The sequence below is a fragment of the Aythya marila genome (assembly GCF_965140915.1).
Source record: "Aythya marila genome assembly, chromosome: 9".
Classification (NCBI taxonomy): domain Eukaryota; kingdom Metazoa; phylum Chordata; class Aves; order Anseriformes; family Anatidae; genus Aythya; species Aythya marila.
This window is the reverse complement of record NC_139050.1, coordinates 7,929,093-7,952,250: the sequence shown is the minus strand read 5'-3', so window position 1 is coordinate 7,952,250 and position 23,158 is coordinate 7,929,093. Positions and strand designations below refer to the sequence as shown.

Here is a 23,158-nt window from a genome sequence, read left to right as displayed (position 1 = left end):
ACTCCTAGCATCACCAACTTTTTCTTTTTAAAAAATCAGCAACAAAACAAACCAAAAAAAGCTACAGAAGCCGTTCCCTGCCCCTTACACGCCAATACTAATAAATTTAATAGCTTTCAGGAATAAACCTGATCAATTAAGTACCAAACACAGGAATAATAACTCAATGGCTATGTTGACACCAGGCTCACAGTTGGGGTTCTGTTTTGCTGTACTGTTAGCGATTGCTTTTTCCAGGTGTCTGCACAAAGAGCTAAGCAGCTACGCCCCTGCGTGTTTGCAGTGTTGGTGCCCCACAGAACTGCCTGGGGAATACACGGCCCTCACAATGAGAGCAACCTGCCTGGCACAGGTGGATCTCCAGCACCGGTGAACTACTGCTGCAGATGCTCTGTTGGATAAACTGCTCTAAGCACATGAAGAACAGCTCTGTGTTCAACAGGATCAAATTGCAAAGCAGTTCTTGACACTGAGATGAACCACAAGCAGCAAGAAAGAATAAAACACAGCCTTCTTAACTGTCTGCACAACATCTCTAAAACCGTAAGACCAAAGAGGAGCCCAAGGAAGGCTGGACTGAAAACAACGCACCCAGGGCCATTTCCACAGCAAGGTGTAGGAGGACTAAGGAGAGGAAGCAGTGGATGCCTTGTAGCAAACATCTTTATCCTCCTCCTAAACAAGACTGACAATAGATCAGTTTCTGGCAACAGGCACCTAAATGTTCTCTCCTTCTGGGACAAATGAGAAAGAGCTCCTTCCTCCAGAGCAAACGAGGAGAGCCCTTCTCTAGCGAGCCGCTCTCCCCTCCATCAGAACGGCTTCCCCTGCCACTGCCTCACCTCCAAAGAGCAGCAGCAGCACACCAGGGGTATGAACCTGGGAGCGTAAAAGAGCCCTGGAGCAGCAGCATGTGCAATCAGGAAAGGAATTCTGATAATATGCCGTAAATTCAGTAATCAAAAAAAGCGACCCTTTCAAACAAAGGCAAGGGCTTTTCCATTTTCACTAATAAAATAATGGTTTGGCTGTAATAAAAAAAATTCTCACCATCATGCTTGAGCAAAAATTTGATTTACAAAAGGGTGCAATTGAAAACTGAAATTCAAGTTCTTTCCCATGATAAGTTAGAAAGAAACCCTGGAAGTCCCTCCATAATCTGATTTTACTTCCCACAAGTAAATCACGAAGTAAAGCATATCACAGACCAACAGAAAGTTACACAACTCTTGGACCACTTCATTGCCATTGCATCCCAAGAAAACTTTCTTCAGGGTAAACATATGTGTTAATCACCTACATGCAGAAACTTGGGCTTGAAGTTTCAGGAATGCCCTTATTTCTGAAAATTTCTACTTACAAAAGGGGTCACACCCATTACCTGCGCAGCAACCCCTTATTACTCCACAAACGGAGTTAGAAAACACAGCAAAAAGTATCATGCTACTTCCCTGCCCAACAAGGCCCAATTAAATTAACGAGGAAGAATCACCTCCTGGCATCAAGAGGGTGGGAAAATTTCGCAATAATTGGTTTGTATTAGGTCTGGCTCCAAGACACTTTTTTTTTTCTTCATTTTTATCAGTCTCCAGACTATCAGCCTTGTGTTTGAGCTTTATCAGTATGGCACAGAGTCAGCCTCTTTCATTCCCATGAGCCAGTAATCCCAGAAGATCAGCCTTAAGCCGCAATGTAGCAGTATTTTAAATATCAGCAGGTATTGACGGGAAGAGATGAGTATCCATCAAATGCTGAAGGCCTCATCAAATCCTGTACTTGTACACAATGGAAGCTGATGAGGGATCAAAGTGCAAATAAACCTGAAAATACAGCAATTTGATTTGTGAACTTCACATGAAGAACATAACTTAGGGACGCTATAATAATTCCCTGCACTGAGAGGCATAGGCAACAACTGCTCTGCCTTCTCAGAAATTTCCCTAGAATTTAACTGGAACAGGAATATTGCAGGAAATGGCTATAAATAAAAGGGGGTTAATCACTCAAACGTCTATTCCCATGACAGCAGTACACTAAATATTCCAACTTTTAAATCTTTTAATATGATGCTTTACAGAGACTTTAGCTGCTGTACTGCTGTCTGCTTCCCCCTGCTTTTTATGAATAATTTCTCCTATAAAAATAACAACAATACAATGAAGGAGGTTTTCTTTCACCAAAAGCATTTCCCCAGAGACCAGGCAAAGTCAGGCTGTGCATCAGCTGGGACAATTTGTCATTATGGGGCAACTTAAACGTTGTTTGGTGGTGCTGGATGGTTTTAGATGAGGCCACTTAAAAATCCATTTACAATTTCTTCACCCTAATATAAAGCAAATAAGGCTTATCTGCTATTCATTTCAACTATCAGAGCTGCTACAAAGTATTTCTCAATTAAATGTCTCCATTTATCTTAAAGTAGCATCTCAAGCACTTTACGGTCGGTGGTAGCAGATACCACGTATCTTCAACAACATAATACAAGAGAAGTTTATCAAGCAAGACACTAAAGAAAAAAAAAAAAAAGAAATAGCCTCATCCCTGACAGATGAGAACATACAATGATAGCCAGACTTTTCCAAGCCCAAACTGCAGCTGTGTGACACACTTAGAAACAAAATCTAATTATTACATGTCCCCAGCCAATACTTTCCCCACAGCATTTCTCACCCAAGAAAATTAACATTGAAGCTTTCACATTAAACAAAATGGAGTAAAGGAAAAATTACAGAGACCAAAGTTCTTTATTTAAAAAGTAGAAATAGATGAGGTCTTCTCTTACTTGATCATAAATAGCGAGACTTGTCATTTTATGGTAAAAAATGAGTGATTTGAATCCAATGCATTTGAAGTGATAGAAACAATGAAAGCAACCAATACGTGGATTCAATTTCAAGAGACAAAGAGCTGCTGCAAATCTTGACGAAATTATTAAAAATTCAGATAAGAAATTATGAGAAAAAAAAAAAACTTGACTGGGGTTTTAATATTACTTCTAACTTTTTCAGTGGTCTTCACATTCCTGGAAACTTTGGTTTTGATGAAAAGCTTAAATTGCTACCAAATAATCTTCTCTTTTTATACAGTACCTGTCTGCTATTCTTATCACTTTAGCTTTTCATACACCCATCTTATTTACATCATCAGAAGTAGAAACTACCATAGTTATCAAAACAGACTGCTGTGTAAAAAACATTATAGACTTGTAATGCCTGAACTCTAACTAGCTTGGCAGAATCATATTTGGTAGTAAAAAAAAAAAAAATGGTAACCCAATACCTTAGCAACAATTCAGTGAAGGAAAATATTTTTTATTATTACTTAGATAAAGAATAGTCAGATCATTATCTTGAGCACAGTAGAATTGTCAACATACCTACGTATCACCTAATTAAAGCATAGATAAACATTTTTAATTTAAAAAAATGACTTCAGTGCATCACTACCACTAGCAGTAGATGTAAAACAGTAACTCTGAAGTGCTGGGAAACAAAACTAGGCTGGGATGAAGACTGACCATATTCTGTACAGGTTTGATGCCTGTCTCCGGAGCGGTACCCCTTTAGCTTTAAACTACATTGGAAATTTTGCAACACTACAACGTTGTATTTGAAACTGTACGAACACAGTGAAGCTGTTATTTGAAGAAAAGTTAGTAACGTAGATGGATGCAAACTCTCAGTATAGTAGAAAGGTTTTCATTATTATTATTGTTTTCAACCAAATACAGAAGGCTTTCTGCCACAGGCACTGCACGTCTCTTACACGGATGTTTCAAGGAAGCCCAACAGCGTCAGCCTGCAGAGGACTGACAGGCGGTCCCTCCTTACTTGTACCGCTAACAGCAGAAAGGGAAGTTTCTGGTTTTGCTCCAAAGATTAATGTATCATTTGCTGCTGACAAGCTGCCAAACCAACCATGCTTTTCTTCGCTCCAGAGAGTTCACAAATAACTACTCACCTTCCAGTCAGCATTTACCACACACGTTCCCAAATATACTCCTCAAATGAAAAGAAAAACAAGACAGCTCTCCTCCACACACATACACACAACCTTTTGCCCTGAAATCATTATGAAGAGTAAACAATTGAAAATACTTTGCAGATGCAGACAAGCATTATTCATCTCCTCACATTACGGCTCAATCCTAACGTCACATGGGTGCACAGAAGACTCAAGAAACTTTAATTCAAACCATATATAAGACAAATACAAGAAAAAACCTATGGTTCAGGTTTGGGCTCTTCCTCCTCCTCCCCCTGTCCATTTCAATAAATTAATTAATGGACTTGCATGCACTTTGTCTCGCTGACACCTCAGATGGCTGTGCAGGCTGCAGACACACACAGCCACTCGTTTTACTGCTGGCTGGGTATGAAGAACTCTCTTCTATGCCAAGAGGAATCCCGGTCCTGACTCGGCCGATCTTCCTTACACAACAACTTTGATGGCTTGACCTGTTGCTCGGCCCAGGGCACCCAGAGATAGCTGGACAGTAAATTCCATCTTACTGACACTGAGCTTGCTTTTCTAACACACGCATCAAGTTCCCCGATTTGACTTATTCCTACCTCTCCTAAAATTTCAAATCCAGTGTACTGCTCCTCCCGTACACTTGCTGTGACTTCCTTTTTCTGGAGACAGACAGCACTATGGGCTACACATACAAATACTCCAACCACAGAGCCACAGAAAATCCCACGTTGGATGGGACCCACACCTACCACTGAGTCCAACCCCTGGCTTTGCACCCAAAAACCAAACCCCCTGTCAGAGACCCTTGCCACGTGCCTGGGGAGCCTGTTCAGTGCCCAACCGCCCTCCTGGTGAAGAACCTTTTCCTGACAGCCAGCCTGCCATAGCTCTGTGCCGTTCCCTTGGGTCCCTGGTGCCCTTCCCTGCAAGCCCAGACAATTTTCAGAACACCGCAATGGAGAATCCCCATATATATCCCAATATCCAACACCCACGTAATTCCAAAGGGAATGGATGAAAAACACCACCACCAAACTGCCCCACAACATCATCAAGCACCGAAACACCCAGGATCCAAGCGCAGACCTACCAGACCATGACTTTCAGCACGGCAACCTCGAAGCCTCCCTGGTGCACCTCCAGCGGCAGGCTGCCGAGCCCTTACTACAGGGGTCTCCTGGCTTGTTTCCTTGCTGGACCTCAGCTGTGGTAACGAGTTCCTTCCCACCGCTGTCATCAAGGAGTGCTTTCTTATCCTTATTCCATTTTACAGAATCGCACCCTTCACAAAACGTGTCCCTATGAGAGGGCCACACAAGAAGGCACCATAAGGGTCACAAACCGGCACTGCCAGGAAACAGCGGCCTAAACCCAAGGCAGGTGATGCAGTGTCACTGGCATGCTGATGTTCACCTGTGCACCACACTGCAGTACTCAAAATCAGTCTTTTGGGGGCTTATCTACAGGTCACATACATAATTATCTTGTTTTCAAACCAGAATGCTTTATATTCTTCCGCTAGTAACATGTTGTATACTCCTGAACATCAAAACGCTAACTGTATAAAAACTAGAAAATGAAATGATGCAACAATGATATCAAAACACAAGCACCTTGCTTACAGAAGATAAAAAAGGCATTGTTCAATAAACAGCTACCACAAGAATTTCAAGCACCGCAATTATTCTGTTGTCTAGTTGTGGGTTTTTTTGTTTGTTTTTTTTTTTTGTTTGTTTGTTTTGTTTTAAATATTTTCCAAACTAGGCACTTACTCTGATTTTTAAACTGCTTCAAACACTCTGTAACTGAATCCAAGCAGAAGACTTCTGCATTAAATCTGTCACAAAACACTCTGAGAGCAGGGCTGCAAGCCTCTTAAAACGTTGGGTCCATCCTACTGAACGCCAGCTATTGCGTGTTCCACACAAAAGCTTTGCTAAATTGACAGTTCCTGCAATTACTGCTGAAATATTTCATTTCTTTGCTTAAATATCCTTTCTGTGTATTCAAACAGACAAATAGAGGACCTCCAAACCCACTGAAAATCAGCAAATGCTTTGTACCAATATCATAAACCAAAGACATGCTAATATTCTTATTAATTAATTCTTATTAACTGACAACATCCCTAAATGACGTTCCATGTCTTCCACACAAGTATTAAGCTACCTCTATGACCTAAACAAGCTACTGTGCACCTGCTGCCATGAGCTCCAAACTCCAGACTGGCATCACCAACCTCATCTTTGAATCCCCACGTACTCTTGTAAATCCAGTTGGTAAGTACAGGGCTGGGAGCAAGGGAAGCACAGAAGTGATACAGTGCAAGAGCAAACACTGCAAGCTCTTCATAGACTCCAAACTACATAAAAAATGTCATCAGTTCCAAATTCAGATGTCACCAGAAGCCTCTGCTTTCTGCAGTGGACACCAGAGGGAACAAATGCCTCAGAAAAACCTTGGGAAAAGAAGTTAACAGCACTCTAAGACTTTGGTATTCCTCAAAAGCAAATTTCCAAAATGTAGTGACATAAAGATACTTATTATTCATAAGGCTCATAAGAAGACCTCTCACCACCTCTTCTTAAGAGAAAACTCATAAAAAGAAGAAAGATGCCATAACATACATACAGATGCAAAAATTAAGCCCAAAACACAACTTCTTTTTCCATTACAGGGCATACCTTTCCCATTCAATCACCACTATTTCTGTAGAAAAGCATATTCATACAGCTATTTTATGAGCAATATTCCCAATTCTTCATGATCTCTTAGAAGCATTTATTTGCAGAGGCAGACCTATCCCATCAGCTCAACTCACTCCACCCCTGCCCCAAGGAACCATGTATCACTTACTCAACAGTTCCTGTTAAAAATTAAGAAGTGAAGTAATAAAAAATAAATAAATCTGTGATCACACGTCACAGGTAAAACTATTCAACATTACAGCAACACGCAGAATAACACAGGCATAAAACCAGAGGCTGGTATCTTTGATGGAGGTAAGATATTTTGATGTGGAATTCACAAAGTTACTCTAAAAATCCAAGTAGCTCTGGCAAGTAATGACAAAGTATACAGAAGCAGAAGATCTTTACAATGCAGCAGTCCTTTACAATTCATTTTCATAGTGAAAATGCAATGCAAGACTACTTATCAAAAGCATGCATGTGTAATGATTCTGAAAGGAACAAAAACTAAGCTTTAGATAGTGAAGTTTATATTAAGTACATTTTGCATCAAGAAAATAATTATAATACCTCTTAATGCTCCTTTTAAGGTATGTAGAAACAAGTATTTCCATACTGAGATTTAGGCCTGAAGACACAGTGACAGAGTACAACCCATTCCCAATTTTAAGTCAGGAGTATCTAAGGTAAGAAACAGAGTAACTGAAGTTATCGCAGCTGCCCTGACTTTTTTTTTTTTTTTTTTAATGCAACTGTAAAACACTTGGGGGCATTTCCCCCTCCATGGCCAAAAGCCAAAGCCATGAACTGTAGGTAGCAGAGACTGTACCTGGGCCCTCTAGCTTCATACAACCAATGTTACCAAAGGCTCCTTTCTGCAGCACACGGGCAATGAAACTGTAGCCACCTTAAACTGCTGAAACCAAACAAAAAAAGCAAAGCAAACAAACAAATCCAGGCAGATGGTATGACTGCAACAAGCTTACTTCTTGTCAAAGGCAACTTTGTTGCTGTTATCAGTTTCCCTATTTGTTTCTTTAAGCTTCTGAAGCCAGGGTGTAAATTGGTTACTCTGTTAGCAACTTATTCACACGCATATTTACTCACCCGGGCCTCACCCTGGGACTGTAATATGTGTCACTGGCACCGCATTCCTGAAGGTACTCCCACCAGGCTCAAGATAAAAATTCACCCTTGTAAAACTGACAGACCGTAAAAGACAGTTAAGCAACAACAACGTCCCTTGGTCAGTGCTGCCCATGAGCTAAGTGACACTCCAGGCATTGGACAGGTACGATGCTTAGTTTGGATTTTTCTCTCCTGCACTGCTTTCACAGAAACTGGCAACTGTGAAAAAGAGATAACTTTTAGTTTATAACTTACACTCTGCTGCTGCCAAGCATGGCAGTCAGAAAACCCATCCGAAATCTAAGCATTGTCATGGACTTTGCATAAAATGTAATGTCAAATAATGCCAGATCCACAACACATGGCCATATTGGCAACCCATAGAGAACCAAGGAGAGTTTCCTTGTGCATCTCTAGATCTATGAAAAAGCACCTGAGCTACTTGAACTCTGCCTCTGGTCACCGAAACACAACACTGGCTTTCTAGCTAAACAGCCAAACGCTAGCATGTGTTTCCACCTACCTTAGAAACAAAAACAGTTCATATTTTTCCTGTATCCTCCAGTATACATAACATTCTGGCAGCTTATGTTTTTATGGAATTTTGTTTTTAAATGTCACGTTTGCCAAAAAGAGTACAGTGCAAACATATGCAAGCTGTAGAGAAGTCAGGCAACGTTCTACAAGCTTACTCTAAGTACAACTTCCAAGAAAGGGAAAGGAGTAGTGAAATCAGAGGGAAGAGGAAAAATACGTTCTCTCCTTACTACATCACAAGAACCCAAGAAAGATTTTTATTTATTTATTAGGAAGGTTTTCTTACTCTACGATTTGGAGATCTGCCAAGGCTCTATAGACAATTGGGGAACTGGCAAGTCCGTGACATCAGATATTCCAGGGAAGTGAAACCTGACTTAACGGAAGAGATTTTCATTAAAGAACAACAGATACTTAAACTGACTCAAAAAAAAAAAAAAAAAAAAAAAAGTATTTTAAGACCACATAGAACTTTTAAAATTATTTAAAAAGCCCTTCACATCATTACAGGCAAGAGCTCCAGCAGAACACGTTTCCAGGTTAACCCCCAGGCGATTACTCTCCATACCCCCCAGACCCCCGATGCTCTCCGCCCCCCGCAGCAGGGCTCAGGAGTGCCCGAGCCGTTTCTGCTGAGCGAGACCCGCTCCTGCCCGGCCTCCCCCGAGCCCTGCTGGCTCCGGAGCTGCCCGGCCGGGCCGCCCCTCGCTCTCCGGTCCCCGGATCCCGGCTGGGAGCGCCCTGCCCTGCCCAGCGGCCCCGCAGCCGCCCCACACAGGGGGGCCGAGGGGCTCCCGCCAGCCCCGGCTCCCCCCGCCCGCCGGCCGAGCACCCACCGTGTGGCGAGGCGCCGCAGCCCGGAGCCGCCCCCTTCCTGCCGAGCTCTCCGGGGCGGGGAGGGACCCGAGGGAGCCGGGGAGGGGCCGCACGGCGCTGGGGGAGCCCCGCGGGCAGCGCGGCCGCAGCCGCCCCTCAGCCCCCACCGGCCCGGCCCGGCCCCGCCGCCGGTAACGGCCCCGCGGGCACTGCGGGGAGGGGGCGGTTGCCATGGCGACAGCTTCACCCCCGGCCCGCCCCCCGGCCAATCAGCACGCGGCTTTCAATATCGAGCCGCCGGCGGCAGCCAATCAGGAGGCGCGTCCCTCCCCGCGAGGCGCTGCCCGGGTCCATTTTGCCCCGGGGGCCGGGGCCGGGTGGGGAAGGGCCCGGGGCCCGCTCCCGCTGCCCTGAGGGGAAGCTGAGGGGAAGCCGGGCGAGGCTCGCCCTGCCCTGCCCTGCCCGCAGCCCCACGCGTGTCCCCGCTCCCCCTCCCCCTCCCGTTGTAAAACGCGGCTCGGTGCCTGCCCGGCTCCGCCCAGGCGCTGAGAGTTCATCACAGGGGATCAGGAACACCCCGGGGGGGGGAGCCCTGCCTCAACCCGCCCCAGAGCCCTACGGGCGGGACAAAGCTCTGCCCGTTCCCCTGGGGACATTTCGGATTATTTTTCGGGGTTTCGCAAATACCGTGTGCCCGCACGCTGTGTCAGTCGGCGGCTCTGAAAATGTATTCGCTACTGAAATGTACTTCTGAAAACACGGTACTCATGAAACGCAGCATCACAAAAAGTCCCAGACACGCAGCTTTTCGAGCCAGTCTCATTCCTGTGTTTTTTCACATTGCCCATTCCAGATAGTCTTGGCCTGGATATTCAAACCTTGGCCGCTGGTTGGCCTTCATGATGACAAATGGTTTTGTGTCTGCCTATTCTTGGAAAGGCTGGACAACATTTTTTAGAAAAGAGCTATTCACTCAAGATTTTGCAACGTGACAGTGTTGTTCTACAGGCTGTGGTACAGCCTTTGTAACGTGTAAAGCAGCTACGATGCCAGTGACTTACTGGATTAACCACAGGGCTACAATCCAGAAACTTTAAAACATTTCCTGCGCTACCATCTTTCAGGTGAATAGCGATGCCTTGAAGTGCCTGTCACACAGAGCCACAAGCACCTCAACGTTGTCTTGTATAGACACCTTTTGCTACAGCTACACGTAGATTTCAGTGAACCCCACTCAGTTTTTCTGTAGGTTTATGACCCACACTTCAAATCTCTTTTTCGGATTCTCTTTTCTGCTTTAATGCCTCAGTATTTAATGGTGGGAGTGAAGAGACCTCAATCAGAAGTTACCTACATACTTCATATTAGTCGAGCAACTTGCACGACATTCATGTTCTTGGCAGACAGGGAGCTGCTCTGCACAGTGCGTGCAACATGGGTAAGGAACTTGTCTGAAGCATCTTAAGTAAACATTATTTTTTTTTTACCCTAGATGTCAGTGAAAAAAAAATGAGGTTTGAAGTATAATTTTAATTTTCAATTTCCTTATTTTTAGATTCGCTCCCTTCCCCCTTCACAAAACAACAAGTGCTCTATTATTCTACCCCCCCCAGGCTATTGTTACACATGTTCTCAGTATAACAAAAGGTTTTTGTCTAAAAAGACTGTATCTGAGTCATGTCTTTGCATGTGAAACAGCTGTACACCTAGGGCACATTCTTGGTCACTTGAAAGTGTGTCATTTTTAGCATTCTGGGCTTACATTATTTTAGCTCTGTGCAACTGCAACAATCAGGAAAGGGAATTAACACCCAAGCTGTCTGCACATCTGCAGGCATCACAGAACCATCACTGCAGACCTTGGCAGAGGAGAAAGAAAATGCGAGTGGAAATGCAGCGTGAAGGATGTTTGGCCAAAAGCGAAAAAAATAGTCTGAAGAAAAAAAAAAATCTAAAGGACAATGATCCAAAACAGCCAGGAGATGCCTAGAAATAATTTATAACAAAACTTTAATGCTGATGGCAACTTGCTAGCATCCTGTGTTCACTCCTTTTAAGTCTTCATCTGTACTAGAACAAATAGCCTCCAACACCTAAGGTTGTTACCATGTGGAGGAAAGAAATTTCAGTGCCAAACAAGAAAGAGTAAGAGGTGCTAATAAGTAACCAAATCACTCTGGTGTGACAGTTTTGTGCCTTGTATTTAGAAAAAACAAATCACAGGAATCAGGTTTAACTAGCAAAGTTTATATTCAATCTCCTAAAAAGAAAATATTAAAGACATTCCTAAGGAATTTGGTATGTTTACTAAGCCTACCCACGACTGACTGCACGAGGTCAGTCTTGCAATACCATCTAACATGCCACAGCTTATAAGCGACGTGATACAGGAGGATATGGTGTGAGTCTCAGCTGCTAAATAAACCTGGTCGGCTGGACTGGACCTTCCCGGCCTCTGCAGGTGTTGACCAACCCAGGGGATCAAAGCCGCCTGCTGCCACCAGGGCCTCTGGGGTACGCTGCTATAGTGCTAATGGCTGCAACGAAGACCTGATGAGCCTCACCCAGCTCCAACTGGAAAGCAAAACGCTCCCTCCGAAGGTGTTCTGCGCAGCTCCGCTCCTGTAAGAAGCTGCTCTTTGTTCTGCATGCTGACTGCAACGAAGGGGGAGGCAACACCACATAATGGACTGAGTGACACTCAGTACCAGACTGCAAATGCAGATGTCAGACAAATGGATGCTGAATTTGGCCAACGAAGCTACAGCCTGCAGTGAGAACAGGCAGCTTTTAAAACTGCTTTGCTAAACCATGACTTGGTATGTGCAAAATGCAGTGGGAAACTTCTGAGGACCTGTGGCATGTGTAGAGGGGCAAGCTGTTACCTAACGCAGGACCTCAAAGAGCACTGACACCCAGATACCTGTCAGCCTTGCACTTCACTGTTCTGCCGTCTTTACTGAATTCCGTGTGAGGCCTTTCACTTTAAAGCTGTAAGCCTAACTTAAATGACCTAAAGCCACTTGAAACAGAGGGCCTCTTCCTTAACCTCCCTGACCTCTGCTGACCACTGTAACACGCCAGCAGTACGAGCACATCAGCTGATACATCCATCAGGGCAGACAGAGCCCTGCTGTGAGCGTGTGTGCTGAGATCCTTCCCCTTTTCCCCTCTGATGCAAGCTGCAGGAGCTGGCATGCCGGGTTGGGTCCGAGCCGGAGAGAGGCCTCAGCCCACCAAAGCTCCCCTGCTTGCTCACAGAGCAGGGCTGCCTCTCTCAGGCTCCCAAAACCCAGACCACGGACTGGGGGAGTTGGAAATGAGAGTCCCTCTGCACGGAGCCTGCAGGTGTGCCTGGAAGAGCTGGGAGTGAGCCCTCCCTCCCTATTCTGTAGATCCACATCAGGAAGGTGCACCACAGTATTGCTTCGGATCACAGAGAAGCCATGACTTGAAGTACTCGGGCAGACACTCTTCAATGGTGGCATTTTTGATCATTTATGCCAATTCTGTGCCAACTGTGTGGTAATAAAGCAGCATTTTTGATACAGCTTACCTGTAGAGGAACTCCTTGAAAGCACAGTTGTCACTCGTTCTGTGCCACAGCATTTGTCTGCACGGTTGCTTATGTTCTGCACCTGCTCATGGCAAACATGTTTCTAGGTATGGCCTTGCTTTACAGGACAGCTTGCTCATCGGGCATGTGGACACACACTTTGCCTCAGACAGTGAAGATCAAAAGAAGTTGCTCAGAGTTAGCAAGACTACGAGCTTTGCAAAGAGCAAGCGCATCCTGAAGTGGCAGAGTGACCTCGCTGCTATATATAAAGACAAATACTCTTTATAAATAATATTTAAATATTTCTACATACTTCTAAGTTCTACCAGTTTCCTAATGCGGATTTTGCAAAACCAGTTCCATTCATCAACACAAAATAACATTTCATCCAAAGCACAGCACACAGGCAGATCTCCCGCTAGCTACTGCCTCACCTGCCCACCTGCTTAGCGGGGCTGAGCTCATACCCTATTATTAACATTTCTTTGTCATAAAAAGAAGCGCTGGATTGTTAGGATTGCCACTTTTTAGATGAGACACTGAGTTCCCTTGTGTTATTTCTGCTGACTTTTCTAATCAAATATAAAGATCCCATGACACATTTTGACAAAAAGTAGGGCACAGCCAGCTTATTTATTCCTTTACTAAAAATAGGCTTCAATGTCCAGCAGGTTTTAATGTGTTAGATAGCACTTTAAGTGCAATAGCTGCCACGCTTGCCTTGGTACACATATATTACCAGTTATGTTCATCTTTGCAATGTGCTAATTATGAAAATCAAGCATCAGGTTTCACAACGAGCTTAGTAGTTCCACTTCGCTAAAATGCTTACTAGGATTAGACTGTCCAACAATTGAAAAGGCAATAAAAGAGGTTCTTATCCTTACAGGAGGAGCTTGTGACACCCTTCCAAGCACCGCACGGCATGTCTTACATCCCTGGGGTTAATGCTATATTGCTGTTCTCAGCCACGGGCAAGGACTAGGGAAGAAATGAATTATGAGAACTGGAACAGAAACAGCCTAAAGAAGCCCATCTCTCCCCCACCTTCCTTACATATTTATTTTCTGGATGGCCCTTCTGTGAGTGCAGTTCTGAAAACAGAAAAGATGTCACGACTGACAGTGAATAGAGTACCGACGATCACAAATACCACTGTGCACCACACTTTTTAATGACTGTGGCTCTGGAATGTGCTAAGGTAGGCTTGTTTCTGAACCTGGCATTCTGGAAGACTTTGAACTCGTGTTTTGTCAAGTCTGCTTAGAGATCATTGTCCAGTCACTTACGTCAGTGCTGTAAATCAGGGTTAGCAAAGCTTCATTTTGTGTACAACTGCCATAGGAGAGCACAGAGTCTTTAGCCCTTGTCTTTAACCTTTTAAAGCCCCTAGTCTTTAACCCACACCAACGTGGTTACCCTTTGAGTCAACTACATTTACTGACCCGCAGCACACAGTGAACACCGCTTCTGAATTTGGTCATGTGCCATTTGTGAATCATGAAAGACTTGCTCAGAAACAAGTCCTTCTTTATCTCCCACAAGCTGTATGTCACATATAAACCAAAGAAAGAGATAAAAGCAAATGTGTTTTATTACTGCTCCCAGCACAGATACTGCATTAACATTTCACTAGCCCGCAGAAAACATGATCACTTCAACCCCATTGATAGTTACACACTACTAGTAAGCTAGTGTAAGTGCATGTATCTGTGCCTACGTATTAGAGCAGACTGAAAAAACTATGTGAAATTTCAACATCAATAAACACAAGAAAAATAGCATATTACATGCAACATCATTCCCCTTAAAATATCTATTTTTAGCTAGAAATGGACTATAATTTTGAAACCCTATTTAAAATGTCAGATTTGAGCTTCCTCACACTTATGAATAGGTTAAGATTTGAATACTACTTATGAGTTTCTATTTTTAAAAGGACTATCAAAATACATGTAACTAGCAGTTAGGCATTCAAACGGAATTTATGAATTCCTTATTAAGAATGTCTTAAGTGCCTATAAACCTCTCATACTAATTTACGAGCACCTATTCATATCAATGTTTCTTTTGCTATAAAACTGTTCTTGAACGCTAAGATGGTGCAAATAGAGTCACTAAGATGCAGTGAAATCAGTGAGAACCAAGAACATGCAACACTGGTGGAACAAACCGAAGCACTTCCATGACATGGGTTTATAAATTTAACTCATCACCATCACAAGCCTTGAGTTCTACCCTCAGAAAAAAAACAAACAAACAAAAAAAAAAAAAACAGTATCTGATACATTTCAGAACAGCGTCCACAAAGTGTTATTAATGGGCGCTGCACAAACAGTGCTGCAGAGATTCTGGGAATACTCCTAAAATACCAGTACATAGTTTGAAACAATCCCCCCAAAAAAATTTTGTTGCTGGAAAGTGCAGTCAGCCTGAATCAGGAAGACTCACATTATTTCTAGGAATTACAGTTTAGGCAGTTTCTTTGAGCTACATACACATCATCTTCGTTTTCAGTCCTAAATAGTCAGTGTTACTGACTATACTGGCCAGATGCCTTAAGAAAAAAATTCATGGCAGCACTGAAAGCATGTCATCGTTACTTTTAAAACTCACAAATTCAGCCTCGTCTTACTACATCACAGCTCCATGCTTTGTGCTCAGTCTCTTTCCAACACTGTTTCCAGGTATCGACTAACAAAATCTGAGTGTGTGCCTCTTTCACCCACTCAGTCTGGCAATATATCACAACAAGGGTGAAAGCTTCTTTTCTACGAATCATACCCCAGCAGATTAAACTACTGTGCAAATGATGCCAATCCTCTATCCATCATAGCGCTGTCAGTGAAACAAATCATGCAGCAGGTGAATCATGACATTACTGTCAGTTGGGATGCCAAATAAACACAGAGGCAAGCTGAGAGGTGCCAGCTTAACTTCATGCTTCCCAGTCTGTTTCTCCTTCCCACCTCCTTTTCTCCTGCATCACGGTGACATTGCTAATATGAGCAGATGAACTGTTTTGCCCTTTTCTCAAGGCACTGCACATTTGGCTGCAGTTCAGGAAGTCCTTTAGACACATCAGAAGACCAAAGCACACACTGAAGCAGCTTGCCCAGGAGAGTGCTTGCTGCTTGAGCCTCTGAGAGGGAAAGTGGGGTTTCGTTTCCAGTGTGAAAACCACATCCATTTAAGCAGCTCCACCACTTACTGAGTAGCTCTTCTGCTTGGAAGGGGCTCACTGAGGGTTTCTGTTGAAATTCTGCTGTACAACAAAGCAAGATATCACTGCCCATGGCCAGGCTAGCCTTCTGCGTATGGCTGGGTCACCTTTGCAAGAGAACACATTCCAGAAGTTTATAAAAATGTGTCTGAAGGTTGTTTTTTTTATTATTATTATTATTCGTGGAATGTCTCTCATTGCCAAAAAAACGTAGCTATGCTCAGGAAAATATTCCACGGGGAGCAAACATTCTTCGGCAAAGCCATTCCTCCCTGCTCCACCCCAGATAGCGTTACACAAGTGAATAATGCATGTCAAGGTATTAAGTACCATGTAAACATTTCCAGTAAATGTTCCTGCTGCAAGCCCTGGCTTAACTGCTATTGCTTTCCTCTGTGACAGTGGAAAAAAATAACTTCCTCTATTCTTCTGCACCTAAAGCTTAATATTAATGAAGCATTTCCTCTTACCAGTCACTGACTGGAGGCTTCTTCCTTCCCTTTCTCCCAATATAGATCTTAAAAGTCTTACCAAACGAAGCTTTACTCAGGAAAGGCTCTCTCTGATGGCCTCGCAGCCTCTGCGATGGAGTAACTTGATGTCCCAGAACGCTGCAGTTATGGTAGTACATTTAAGGACAAAAAGGCAAATTCCAGTCGGAAGCCTCCTGGGTTCTTCTCCTCTTCTCATACCACTGAGGATGTTTTACATGAACCTCTGGCTTCCCATCACAAATTGTCCAGCAATTATCCCCCCTCAGCTCTGAGCCTATGTATTTTCACGTATTTTCTTCTCAGGGAGTGAGAGCACAGTGTTGGGAAGCCACAGCCCTTTTCAAACTGGTAGAGGAAATCCCCTTGGAATTCAGTACTGCTTCAGGCATGCACATGTTTGCACAGCGTGTACCAGTAACTCCTCTTCCTTCACTGTCTCTGACACTCCACAACAGGGGCAAATGTGGTTCTGAGCAAACTACCCAAAAGGGGACGCGCTTCCAGGGCAGGAATGTAAAAATGCTCAAATATCACTGGGATGAAGATAGGCTTTTGGATTGCTCCAGTGAGACTGAAATCCATTAGTCCCAAAGGAGAACTGCCCAAGAAAATTTCTGGGATTTTCCACTGGAATTTGTACATTCCCAAAGGATTTGCTGTAGGAGACCAACCTAGGGTCAAGTATCTGAGGAACTCCCAGCAAACAACACCAAATTCCACTCTGAAAAGCACTTGGGCAAAAACCTCACCTTCACACCCAACAGCTCCATTCACAGTCATGCATTTTCTATAACATTTTCCAAGTATAAATTATTTCTTTTAACGTCTGTTAGCCGCACAGGGCTGGCCGACAGTTGCAAGATGAGCTGCACTGTTCGCCTTTGCACAACTGAATCGTTTTGCTGGCAGTCCTGGGGCCTGACCGGCGCCATGGCACCAGCAGCACTGAGCATTACTTAGAAACAAGGGTCCCACTGATCCTGCAAAATCTTTTTTTAATACACCAAACTGTTTGAAAACAAAAGAGCTCAACAGGTCTTCAAAGTTGAAAGTATGACAAACTAGCACAGTGTTTTAACAGGTTTTTGCTAGCCTTTCATAAGCAACAGCACGCACGTGTTTTTCTGGCATAGCAAAACACAAGAACATACAAAGCCAGGATATTAATAAGCTGTTTTGATGTTTACTGATCATTTGGCTCCAATCAAACTTTTTGGAGGACTGTCTTAGAGTGCAATGAGCTCCCCCAGGCTTCATTATGGAGCTGCAAGACTGTTCCCAGAGACAAATGGCAAGTAGTAAGAAATGTACTCCTGTTTGGGCAATAAATGGAAAGCAGAAATACCAGAAAGCAACCTCCTCGAACCCCTCTCTGTCCCCATGCTTACATCAGCAGCCTTTTTGCCTGGTCTCCCAGACGTGGGTGAGAAGCAGTGAGCTTGCAACACTGCCTAGCACGGCTCCAGAGCCAAGGCTGCCAGCTCGCAGGCTTCCACCCTCTGCACAGTAGCTGCAGCACCGATAGCTGTGACTGTTCAAAGAAAATAGAAGCACATGGAAACAGAAATCGTGGCCATTGGGGCAGAATCAGGTCACAACAACATGAGAACGGTTGTGCACATCTCAGTACCTGATATGGGGCTAGTCTTTGTGTACGGGCACAAAGCAAAACCCACGCCAGAGCGAGCCGGTCCTGCTCAGAAAACTGTTTCCAGCAACACAGCAGCGAGTTAATGATTGCTATCACAGCTACCACAGGAATGCCGGCACTCAGTACGAAGGGTTTTGAAGCAGGGCTTTTGAATGCTGAGCTCCTCGCTGCTTTTAGCTCCCCCATAGACGTACCACCACTGGAAAGGCCAAACCAGCTGCAAAAATCTCTGGAGAAAGTTTTGTCTCTCCACTGCTGCCTTCTTAAGAATCAGTAACCCACTGCATTTATAAATCCCCAAAGAGGTGAGATAACCTCTTTTGGTATAAGACGGATAAAACTTCTGATTTCTAGACTTCAGAGAACATTACTGCCAGGGCTAGGCAGACTTTAAGAAGGACCAGTGGCTTCTAGGCTTTTCAAGAAATTATTTTCAACTAAAAGAAGTTCATTTTTCAGTCAGGGTGCCGAGGGCACCAAAGTTAGGTATAAACTCCCTGCGCAGAGGAACAAGATGCCAGCAGAAGTGCATTCACACTCACCTTCCCCCCCCCAGCCCCAAGCCACCCACCAAAAGCATGGTTCCCCTCCTCTTGCCCCCAGGAACGGGGGACGATCTGCAGGCCCCCACGCTGTCCAGCCCCCCACCCCTGCTCCCCCCAGCTTCACAGCAACCTGGCCCCATGGACAAGAAAGGACGGACGCCACACGGACATTCCCCAGCATCTCTGTGCCGTACAGCAGTGCCTGGCAGCACAGCAGCAGCCCCCAGCCCTCTTTGCACCAGCTTGGCACAGCCGGGAGCAGTCTCCTTATCTGGCACGTGACGGAGATTACATTAGGCCAAGACTGGGTGGCGACAGCCCGTACCCACTGGGCGTATGGCAGTGTTTACATACCTGCCTACCCAGAGCTCTGTACCCTCACTACGAGCGGAGGACTTTGGCGAGCCTGTTCCAGCTGCAGGGATCCACATCCCAACCCACAGCACGCTGCGTCGCTGGTAGGAGAGGGCACGCTGCCTTGAGCTGCTCCCTGCAACTCCCACTGCACTTCTCGTGGCACCATAAGGTTGGTACAAACGCAGAGCTGCTTAAACTGAAAGATCACGCACATTGCGTGTCATTAAACTATATTTAAACGTTTTTCTGTCAAAGACAACTTCCAGTTAGGACCAATCAGTTATAGTGCAGACTCAAGGGGTATTTCATGACAGCGAAAAGCATAAAGTATCAGCTCTCACGCACCTTAAAAACACCATCTTTGCTCCCCAGCACTGTTAACAATAAACAGACCCAGTACCTACAACAGCCACGTATAGAAAAAGAAATCTTCTCCACGTTGTAAGGAAAAAAATCTGTTTGTGAAAGCATACCTGTACATGTAAAGTCCATCCTGTGCCTATTTCTTCAAATAACGTACTCAAAACAACCCCTTAACACACTAAGTTAAATTATTAGAGGAAAGCACTAATGTTAACTTTAAAATGCAAATTTAACCTTTGAACCTTGACTGTAATGCAAAATACTCCTGTGAGAAAAAGACTTGAACAACGTATTAGAGAAACGTGTGCTCTCATCTCTTCTAATCTAGTCGCATCTCAAACTATCATTTTTCATAGGTATGTGTGAGCTTAAAAAGAAATACACACACATCAGCAAAATGAGGCCCTGTTAGAGGATGCCAGGTTTTCTGACAAAAATGTGCCATGACACTTTGTGTCTTAATCATTTTACACAAACCTAAGAATTGTCAGTGCTCAGATAAATCATCATTTACCATAAACTTATCTTGCAAAACTGAGCTTCGTTTTCTTCTGTTGTTTTCTCCCCTTCCCCCTTGCCAACAGCTCAGGGAATAGGCATGCAGCTCTGCAGTGGGTTGGCCATATGAACTCTATTAAAAAACTGATTATTTCAAGTTGTTACAGATCAGATGATAACTCCCCTCAAAAGGAAATGAAAAATATGAATAGACTCTAACTGGTATCTAATAAAGAAGTGGGACTGTTGCACTGTGTAAACACTGAATTAGAATAATAAAAGAGGGAGACTCAAACAATGATGCTTTGTGTTTCTCATTACAACCAGTGATAATTCCTCCAGAGGCCTGCTCCTTCCAGCCCTGTAAACATGCAGAAGATTGTAATAGAGTAATATTATTTTTCCACGCCCTGATAAAATATACCTGAAAGGTGTTTCTGGAGCATAGTTTAAAAGGACAACCTGGTTTTCCATTCTGCACATATTCCCTGAAACAAAACAGTTTGGAAGAAACCCTTCTGGGTGGGCTCCGAATAAATCACCCCCCCAGTAAGATAACTCTTAGAACAACCTCCAAGCATGTGTGTTCAGAGAGCATGTGCAAATCCTACTGCACGTGGGTGCACCTGTGACATTACCTGCAGACTCTCACAAACCTTAGCTATCCTGATGTGTTTATCCCAGTCTGCTCTAAACGTGAGTTCTTCTCTTCTACCTGTGCCTTGTATCGAAGCACCAAGAAGCTGCTGCAACTGATACACAACTGGTTCACTCAGGAGCAAACAAGTGACCTGCATATTAGCAAAGTGCTTTGCACTTCGCAAATAATAGCGCACAAACGCATTAGCATTAGATGTAAGGCTACTAGAGTCGCGAGACTAGGAACAAATGCCTGCGTAACAAATTTATTGCCAGTTCAAGTTCTTTGACAGATAATGAGACACCTAGTATCCTAACCAGCAATCTGCCTTTTTAATGCACAGAAAAACAATTTGCCTCCCGTTGCGGGTCTGTATTGACTGATTCCACATACCCCCACACGTAACCTTACACGTGAGCAATGCTGAGGAGCTGAACCATCTTTGCAAACCAATACGTGCTCAGCGTGTGCCAGGTTCTGTACATTTTGCCCTTTCCAATTCATCCCATCTGTTTATACCCTTTCCATCTATAGTTGACCATAATTTTCCAAGGTTTCAAATTCACCCTTTTCCTTTCATTTTTTCCTATCTGATGTACATTGTAATGATATTAAGACTTTTTTTTTTTCTTTAAAGAACTAGCTTAACTCAATTTCTTTCCACAGTGTTTGTCCAAACTGGTTGGCTAAGTGAGACCTTTTCTAAGGTATTTGGCAGAAGCCTGTCATTTGTCAAGTTATTTTTCCAATTTCAGTCAGTGTTAGTTTTAAAACTGGTATCAAATGATTTTTGTTATATCTGATCAAAAAACACTTTCTAGCTGAGCTGACATCCTTTAGTCCAACCCATTAACACTGCAGGAGGCAAACGAAGTAGTACGTGGTGGAAAAACACACAAAAGTCTGGTTTGTGGCCAAAATTCCACCTAGACAGAGCAGTAGGCGGAGGAATACTAGGTCTCTTGAGCCATATTTCCCAAATCTTGTTAGGAATGATTTTCTTTCCAGAGCAGAAGGTAGACACAAAGCAACAATGCTAAATGTGGGCTTGATGAGATCTGCTGAAGATACAAAGGGACACTACCTCATTCTGCTGCCCTGACATCTCCCACAAGCCTTGTAGCCCTGGCACATGCCAGGCAAGTTGCTTATTTCTTCCAGCTTTTATTAAACACCAACTGGTGTGTTGGTTCTGGATGCTACTAGAATCAGGAGAGACCAGCTCAAATATCTTCTTATTGTTGCTGCTAAATCCTTACTATTTTGTAAGATTGAGTATGACAGGTCATAGAGAAGAACAAAGACTTTTATTCATGAAAAACCCTACCAGCCTTCAAAGCAAGTCATATGAGAGATATATGAATACATATTTTTATATCTTGTGGTTAAATTAGAAACAAGATTGAAAATGTTAATGTCCCTCACAAACTCGTTCCATTCTCTCCACATTTTCCTGCTCATTTAAAATGACAAACTGTGTCCTTAATTTGTCCCTCCTCTTACCCCTTCTTGTCCTTTGACTCTCCCCTCTTTCCCTTCCTACTGTTTCTTGACTTCACATTCACCTACAACCACCAGCTGGATTGCAATACGCCAAGTCTTGGCATTTGGGGAATCTGGCAATTTGCAGCTAGGAAAAGACCTTTCCTTTCTTGGCTCCCCCAAGCAAACCATAAAGAACAAGCACGGGAGAAAAACATCAACACCACCTAAGACTGCTAAAAACCCTGCTGTTACCTGTCCCAACTGTTCCCAGCTTAAAGCAGAACGATCAGAGTACGCTGACAGAAGCCCGTAACAGGTGCACCTTAAGCAGTCTGGGATTAGTTTTAACATTGAGTTCTGGAAATACCCAGAAGCCATAACTACACAACCGTGCCAGAAATCCCAAGAGACTCAGCTGCCTTCTCAGGATGCACCTGAAATCACCAGCCGTGCTGCAGGCTCTGGCTCAGTTACTTCATCTCCGCCAGCCCGCCCTGGCCTCAGTGCAACAGCAGTAACAGCGTGTTCCCTCCTGGGACTTAACACTCGCTTATACTTGAGAGGTGAAGAATGTAAGACTGCCCCAAGTGTGCCCCTGCTACTTCAGCAGGGTTTCACAAACCCGCAGAACTGTGGAGAGAGAAAGATCTTGTGGCCGGCAGTCCCAGCACGGGCTGCTCTGCTACTGAGCTCGGCCTGTGAGGACAGGCTTCGCTGCGAAGCTTGGGCTTGCAAAGGCAGACACCATGTGGAAAGAGGCTTCCTTCTGGTTCGTGGGTCACAACAATGTGCTTCAGAACACAAGCCTAGCACATGTCCCCTGTGCTTCAGCTTGCAGGTGTCTCCTCTGCCTGGTTTGGCCCTCACAGGGTGCTTCCTTGGCCTGTGAAGAAAGGTGGGCACAGCCCCTCGCAGGCCCCTCCAGCTGCTTCAGGCAGTGCTGCAGCAGAGCCATCATCTTCCAGCCTGTGGCTATGAGGACAAGGGGCGCACACGGACCCAAACAGCAACATTCAACCAAACAGAACCACGCAGGAGACACAAACAGTCCAGTGCTAGCCCAACAAACAGAGCACGAGGCCAGGCTCTAGCTCTCTGAGAAAGCTATGTTCAGACGAACTCCATGTCAAGGATAGAAATACGTCGATTTAATGCAGTAGACACAACTGAGAAAAAATTGTCTGAGGTAAAATTCAC

The 23,158-nt window shown here is 44.2% G+C and overlaps 1 protein-coding gene across 2 annotated transcripts in view; it reads right to left on the bottom strand.

Moving 5' to 3' along the window:
* Positions 1-9,342, bottom strand: part of PIK3CB (phosphatidylinositol-4,5-bisphosphate 3-kinase catalytic subunit beta) — a 76,013-nt gene extending 66,671 nt beyond the window's left edge. The window contains exons 1-2 of one of the 2 annotated variants that reach the window (XM_082766943.1): positions 9,167-9,342; positions 8,617-8,702 (exon numbers count right to left, since the gene is read on the bottom strand). The gene's annotated coding sequence lies outside the window, so the exon portion shown is untranslated. The remainder of the gene's footprint in view (positions 1-8,616; positions 8,703-9,166) is intronic. The other variant, XM_082766942.1, reaches the window with a different exon arrangement.
* Between the last annotated feature and the right edge of the window lie 13,816 nt (positions 9,343-23,158).